Source organism: Lactuca virosa, chromosome 3 (genome assembly GCF_052849685.1).
Source record: "Lactuca virosa cultivar CGN04683 chromosome 3, Lactuca_virosa_CGN04683_v6, whole genome shotgun sequence".
NCBI lineage: Eukaryota > Viridiplantae > Streptophyta > Magnoliopsida > Asterales > Asteraceae > Lactuca > Lactuca virosa.
In genome coordinates this window covers 43111296-43117104 of record NC_136428.1, presented here as the reverse complement: position 1 = coordinate 43117104, position 5809 = coordinate 43111296, and the positions used below count along the sequence as shown (strand labels likewise).

The 5809-nt window shown below is 35.0% G+C and overlaps 1 long non-coding RNA gene across 3 annotated transcripts; it reads right to left on the bottom strand.

Moving 5' to 3' along the window:
* Window positions 1–1604: 1604 nt before the first annotated feature.
* Window positions 1605–4559, bottom strand: LOC145165559 (uncharacterized). 3 transcript variants are annotated; one of them, XR_013740119.1, is made up of 9 exons: window positions 4300–4559; window positions 3405–3538; window positions 3143–3315; window positions 2978–3052; window positions 2825–2884; window positions 2570–2645; window positions 2303–2464; window positions 1982–2054; window positions 1605–1877 (listed from the first exon to the last, which is right to left on the bottom strand). It is a non-coding gene; the product is annotated as an uncharacterized LOC145165559 (long non-coding RNA). The 3 variants fall into 3 exon arrangements; XR_013740120.1 differs by having other exon boundaries at window positions 3143–3277; window positions 3458–3538; window positions 4300–4558; XR_013740118.1 differs by having other exon boundaries at window positions 3143–3277; window positions 4300–4557.
* Between the last annotated feature and the right edge of the window lie 1250 nt (window positions 4560–5809).

Sequence of the window (5809 nt, the reverse complement as noted above, 5' to 3'; positions counted from 1 at the left end):
GTCCGAAGGAAAAGAAGGAAATGCATGCGAGACTTCTCGGTTTTTAAGCATTTCTCTTTCAAATTTAACCACAATTATTTTAAAGATTTTTAATAAACAAAGGTTATTATTTTAACCTTAATAAAACCCCAAAACAATAAAGAAAAACTTTAGTTGACCCAAGTTTGACTTTGGTTGATTAGGGTTGACTTTACAAAGAGAAAATCACGAGGTGTTACATTATCCCCTCGTTAGAGAGAATTTCGTCCCGAAATTTGGATTAAAGAGATACAGAAAGACTAGGGAAAAAGATGTGGATATTTCTGTTGCATTTGATCCTCCCGTTCCCAAGTAAATTCAGGTCCCCGTTTTGCATTCCAGCGAACCTTCACTATCGGGATATGGCTTTGTTTGGTTCTCTTTACTTCCCTGTCTAAAATCTCTACGGGTTCTTCCACGAAGTTGAGATTCTCGTTTATCTCGATTTCATCGAGTGGGATAACAAGAGTCTCATCTAATAAACACTTTTTCAAGTTAGTGACGTGGAAAACAGGATGTATGTTACTTAGTTCTTGAGGTAGTCGGAGTTTGTAAGCTACTGGACCGATTCTAGCAAGAATCTCGAATGGTCCTATGTACCTTGGATTCAGCTTGTCACGCTTTCCAAAGCGTATCATGCCCTTCTAGGGTGAGACCTTCAACATGACGCGGTCACTAACCTGGAATTCCAAAGGTTTTCTTCTTTTGTCAGCGTAGCTTTTCTGTCTATCTCTGGAAGCTTTAAGTCGCTCCCAGATTTGTACGATTTTTATCGTAGTTTCGCGAATGATTTTCGGACCAGTAAGAGTATTGTCAGGAACTTGACCTCTAGCTAGCTACGTGTCACCCACTTCAGCCCATCACAGGGGTGATCTGTACTTGCGGCTATAAATGGATTCGAAAGGAGCAGCCTTTATGCTAGTGTGATAACTGTTGTTGTAAGAGAATTCGACAAGGGGAAAATGAGTATCCCATGCCTTTCCAAAGTCTATCACGCAAGCTCGCAACATATCTTCTAGAGTTTGAATCGTCCTTTCACTTTGTCCGTCAGTTTGTGGATGGTAGGCTGTACTCATGTCCAGCCTAGTTCCCAAAGATTTTTGTAAAGACTGCCAGAAACGAGAAGTGAATCTACTATCTCGGTCTGAAATAATAGATATTGGCACACCATGCAGTCACTACAAATAAAATGACATTTAGTGACACACAAAAAGTGCCACTAAAAACCCCAAAAAATGCCACTAAAGGCTTTTCAAAGAATGAGCGGCACACATAATAAGTGCCACTATAAATGCTCCCACTAAAACCCTTTAGTGGCACTTATTTCTTTTGCTGCTGCAGTTTTTAAGGCTTTTGTGGCATATGTTTATTTGTCACGGTAGAGTATTTTTTTTGTGGCACATATTTTGTGCCGGTAAATACTAATTCAAATTTAGAAGTTATGTTGTTTTAGTGGCACTTTTTAGTTGCCACATACAATAAAAGTTTTTGTGACATATATTTTGTGCCATTAAATACTAATGTGATTCTAGAATTATACTACTAATAGTGACATACTTTTTAGCTATGATATAAAATAAAAAAGCTAATTAAAATATAATCCATAGAAAATAATAAAAATTTCACTGGTTTACATCAATGCCAAATATGTTTAAATGTCGAACCACATAGACATTAAATATATATAAAAAATAAACAAAAACAAAAGTAACAAAAAAAATTTACAATTCATTGCAGTTGAACATCTTCCCCAAACTTCATGTAATCATGTAAACTTTGACCCAAACTTCATGTAATCTTGTAAACTTTGACCCGCTTCCTAATTGTATCAACATTGTGTCTTTACCGAGTTTTCTCCCCTTTATAAAGAATCGAAATGTTAAAATAAAGAAAATAATATATATATATATATATATATATATATATATATATATATAATATGTGGACAAAAGAGTACACTCACAAATGTGAAATGGAAGGATTTATATATCCAACCTAATTGAGACATAACAGGTGTCGTAAGCAAAGTTTTTTTCCTACAACCATATAATAGATACACATGAACTTCAAGTTATTACGGTGATAATTTTTTTTTAAAAAAAAATTGAATTGAAAGTGTGAATATAAGTGGGATGCTATGTAATGTTAGATTAATGGTATGAGTTATGTCATGTGTGAGATTCCTAAGTTTCTAACAGTGGGAGAAACATTTGCAAAGCCATATAAGTAAAATATATTAACAACAAACAAATAACGATTGCTAAAAGGTTGAGGAAATGACTACCTTGTTTGCAGATTCCATAACAGTCCCTGTGAGTCCTTCCTGGTACTTGCACCATTCCAACCTACTAGAAATTATGGATGATTTCTTAGAAAAAAGACCTGAGTTTGCAGCTCCAGTGATCCCAAGATGATTAGCATTGAATCCACCACTCAATAAAGCAACCTGTATAAATTATTCTTTAATAATTAAACGTCATTGACAAAAAGAAGCTATGGAAAGATAAGTATCTTAAAATAAGGCACAGATGAAAAGTCAATGTTAACTTACTTGTGCCTTAGTTTGTTCAGGTTCTTATTCAAGATGAAGCAGATTCAAATGACTAACTTCTACCAAACATATAGGCCTAATAACAAAATGCAAGGTTCATAATAAGTTGTTAAATGAAAGCATGCTAAAAAATGATAATTTTATGCATATTTTTGTATAACTAGATGAGAGTTTAAACTTCATAACCTAAAATAAAAGGCAGTTTTTAGAATTCTAAATTGAAAAGGAAAGTGATTTCTCTTTCATATCCCCTACCTTTTTCCGCAAATGGCTTTTACGAGTTTCTTCACTATTTTGTGCAAGACGTCACTGAACCTGTAAAGTAAACTTTAGTTATTAATTGTAACTAAAAATATAAAATGGTAACTAAAAGTAGAATATCATGACTTCTAATATCGCAAATGGTACCTTATCACATGGTTTACTTGCTTCTTGATCGAAATGATTAGAAGGTCCAATTGTTGTGTGTCAAGCATTCTCCGACTAAAAACACAACAATATACATTTTTTTTTTCAGAAAAGCAATAAAAAATCATGAGGATAACAAGAAAGATAAGCATTTTAAATGATTACATGGTTGTCTAGCTTTGCATCCATCCCTATAATCATGGCAGCATATGCATCCTGATAGATGTTGCCTTTGAAATCTCCCCACATGCTAAAGTGATGTATAAGATCATCTACATCCACCCTCTTTGAGTTGAGATACTGATTAGATGAGGAATTCATGGTGTTTTGTTAGTCCACTGAATATGCAACAATAAGCTTAAACTTCAACATAACATCTTCACCATTAAAGCAAAAACTATGAGAATGAAAGTAAAAATAATCATACATGTTAGTTATTACTATGGACTTATAGAGAGTTCAGGGTTTAAACCATCACACTTTTAGATGGTTTTTATAAAGGCAAATCCCCTTCCTTCAGCTGCTTTTCACTCTGCATTCAATGTTTTTTTGAATATCTCCCTGCAACAGCAACAAACAGGTTAAATTTAATAATAAACTCATTGCATGTGATGCATAATAGAGAATAAATATGCATGAAATATTGTTCCCTGAATGAATAATGGTGAAGCAGTTGGCCCATAACGACCTATGACTCGACCTTATTTATCCACTAGCTATTAGGAACAACTCTTTGCTTTATACTCTCACAGTTAACATCCTTAAATTGAAAATGGAGATACCAACAGTAACAAACATGACTGAAAGAAGCAGGAACACAAATACTATATTATTATTCATCCTGTTTTGCATTCCATCACATGGTAATGACTTAACGACTCATCAAACTAGAAATCAACTCATGCCATATACATAAATCGACCAAATCAACATAATAAATCGACCAATGATCATAAATCGATCAAGAAATACAATTCAAGTAATTTGAATTTAGGTCTGCAAAATCAACCCTCAAAGAAATCACCGCTAAACTCGTCGAATATATGTCGAAGCATGAAATCGAGAAGCAATAGTTGTGAAGAAATCAATTTATAAGGGAGACGAAGATAATCATGGACGAAAAATAGGGAGCACACCCCTGTAAGGTTCGAAGTGAAGACGTGAATCTGGGAATCAATTCTCCGTTTTTTTTTGAACTAATCAAGTGATTGTCTGATTATCTAATATTGATTATTCACTTCACTTTAAAGCCTCGCATCCAAACAACGTTCTCTTCTGGTTGAGATAATCAATTTCGATGGTTAGAGTGAAGAAAAGAGTACCTGATTGAAGTCGAGCGGAGAATAGATGAGGATTCGTTGTTCGGAACCTAAATTTCTAGTGTATAGTTGTGGATAGTGTCACAGTGGTGTAGCATAGCAGCGTCGATATTGTGATATCGGAGATGGAAGCAGTGAGCGACAATGGCGGTATCGAGGTGGTGTTAGGTATGGGAGCGTATGAGAGAGAAAAGAGATTGACGAGATTGGGGTAAAAAACCAATTACAAAGTAAAAGGGGACAGATATAAGAAACAGGGAAATGTTAAAGTTCATATATAGTTTTTAGCTATAAACACCGATTCATTATTGAAAAGGGGATAAGAATAAGTTCAGTCTTTTTAGTGGCACAAAAGCAAATTACTAAAATTGCACAATAAAAGTTTAGTGGCATATAAAAAATATATGACACAAAATATAAAGTTTTTAGTGACATTTTAAATTTTTATGCCATTAATAAACTTTAATATTAGTAACATAAATTTTTAAGTGCCATTAAATATATTAAATTTAAAATGACATATAAAATATGCCACTAAAAGTATATTATAGTGGCATAAAAAAGATATGCCATCAAAAATATATGCCACTAAATGTCATTTTATTTGTAGTGAGTCTAACGATCTCCTTGAGGTAAGTTCTTGTTAATTTCTCCATCTTGTCGGTCCCTTTGATTGGTAAGAAGTGTGCGGACTTGGTTAATCTATCGACGATTACCCAAATAGTATCACAACCACCCGATGTCTTGGGTAACTTAGTTATGAAATCCATTGTAATCCGCTCCCACTTCCATTCAGGGATTTCAGGTTGTTGCAATAAACCTGAAGGTTTTTGGTATTCTACCTTGACTTTAGCACAAGTAAGGCACTTGCCCACAAAGGTAGCGATTTCGGCCTTCATGTTACGCCACCAGTATAGTTTCTTGAGGTCCAGATACATCTTGTCTGAACCTGGATGAATGGAGTATCGGGTTTTGTGGGCTTCATTCATAACCATGTCTCTGTAACCACCGAACTTTGGTGTCCAGATCCGGTTCATGAAACAATAAACTCCATCATCCCTAACTTTGAAGTTTTTATCCATTCCTCTCAAGGTTTCACCTGCCACGTTTTCAGGTTTTAAGGTTTCGAACTGAGCCTCTTTGATCTGTGTGGACAGATGTGAGTGGATTGTCATGGTCAACGACTTTACTCGGCGTCCCGAGTATTCTTTTCTGCTAAGGGCGTCCACTACTACATTAGCTTTACCAGGGTGATAAAGAATCTCATAATCGTAGTCGTTCAGTAGCTCCACCCATCGTCGTTGTCTCATGTTCAACTCTTTCTGATCGAAGATATGCTGGAGACTTTTATGGTCCGTGAATACTGTGCATTTCGTGCCATATAAGTAATGTCTCTAGATCTTCAGAGCAAATACTACTGCTCCTAGTTCAAGGTAATGTGTTGTATAGTTGACTTCATGTGTCTTTAGCTGTCTTGAGGCATAGGATATAACCTTTCCTCTTTGCATAAGAA